Raw genomic sequence first — 1,955 nt, forward strand, 5'->3', positions numbered from 1 at the left:
TCCCTTTTAAATCTTTCCCCTCTCATCTTAAACCTACGCTGTCTAGTTTTGGACTCCCCTATCCTGGGGAAAAGACCTTGTCTGTTTACCCTATCCATGCCTGTCATGATTTTATAAATTTCTGTAAGTTCACCCCTCAGCCTCTGACACTCCAGTGAAAAAGTCCCCAGCCTATTCAGCCTCTCCTATAGCTCAAACCCTCCAACCCTGGCAATATCCTTGTGAATCTTTTCTGAACCCTTTCAAGTTTCACAACATCTTTTCTAAAGCAGAGAGACAGGAATTGAATACAGTATTCCAAAAGTGGTCTAATCAATGTCCTGTACAGCCACATGACCTCCCAACTCCTATACTCAATGCTCTGTCCAATAAAGCCAAGCATACCAAACACCTTCTTCACTATTCTATCTACCTGCGACTCTGTTTTCCAGGAGCTACGAACCTGCACTTCAAGGTCTCTTTGTTCAGCAACACTCCCCAGAACTTTCCCATTAAGTGTTTATGTCCTGCCCTGATTTGCCTTTCCAAAATGCAGCACCTCACATTCATCTAAATCAAACTCCATCTGCCACTCTTCAGCCTATCTGATCACGGTCCTGTTATACTCTGAGGTAACCTTCTTCGCTGTCCACTACGCCTCCAAATTTGGTGTTATCTGCAAACTTACTAGCCATACCTCCTAGGTTCACACCCAGACTTGTTCAGATGGATGTGGAAGGAATGTCTTCCTGTGGGTTAGCCCAGTGTCTTAAAAAAAAGTGTTGCTTTTTTAAGATGGAGATGAGAATGTATTTTTTTGTGGAAGGTGAGACTTTGGAAACTTTCTGTCTCCGTAGATAATTGAATACGTATCAGGCAGAGAAAGAGATTTTTCAGAAACCGGAAAAAATATTGCTGGAAAGTCACAGCAGGTCTGGCAGTTCTGAGGGAGGGTCACTTGACCAAAACGTTAACTCTGATTTCTCTCCATAGGTGCTGCCAGACCTGCTGAGCTTTTCCAGCAACTTCAGTTTTTATTTCTGATTCGCAATTCTTCCGATTTTTATGAAGATAGATTCTTGTTGGGCAAAGGGAATCGGAGGTGATCTGGGCAGCTGGTATCGTGAAATGCGAGACACACAGATCAGGCGTGATCTTATTGAATAGCATAGCAGGCTCGAGGGGCCGAATGGCCGACTTGCCAGTCCTGACTTGTATGTTCCTTTAAATGAGTCTGGATTCAACTGGTGGCTCAGACCAACAGCCTTGATATCGACGGGGTTTCCTGGGCACTCTCGGTGTCTCCCCATGTCCCCTCAACTCCAAGTTGGGACATCTAGCCCACTGTGCATGGTACATCTTCAGCGCGACTCTGCTCTTCCTTGCTTGACTTACAGCAACCTCAGCTGCCCAATTACTTAGCCGGTTACATCTGGATAGTAGTAACAGGATAGCTCAGAGTCAGCATGGATTTATGAAGGGGGAATTATGCTTGACTAATCTTCTGGAATTTTTTGAGGACGTAACTCTGAAGATGGACGAGGGAGATCCAGTAGATGTAGTGTACCTGGACTTTCAGAAAGCTTTTGATAAAAGTCCCACATCGGAGGTTAGTGAGCAAAATTAGGGCACATGGTATTGGGGGCATAGTACTAACTTGGATTGAAAGTTGGTTGGCTGATAGGAAACAAAGAGTAGTGATAAACGACTCCATTTCAGAATGGAAGGCAGTGACCAGTGGGGTACCGCAGAGATCAGTACTGGGACTGCAGCCTTTTACAATATATGTTAATAATATAGAAGATGGTATTAGTAATAACATTAGCAAATTTGCTGATGATACAAAGCTGGGTGGCAGGGTGAAATGTGATGAGGATGTTAGGAGATTACAGGGTGAACTGGACAAGTTATGTGAGTGGTCAGATGCATGGCAGATGCAGTTTAATGTGGATAAATGTATGATTATCCACTTTGGT

This window comes from Chiloscyllium plagiosum, chromosome 41 (assembly GCF_004010195.1).
Source record: "Chiloscyllium plagiosum isolate BGI_BamShark_2017 chromosome 41, ASM401019v2, whole genome shotgun sequence".
NCBI classification, from domain to species: Eukaryota; Metazoa; Chordata; class Chondrichthyes; order Orectolobiformes; family Hemiscylliidae; genus Chiloscyllium; species Chiloscyllium plagiosum.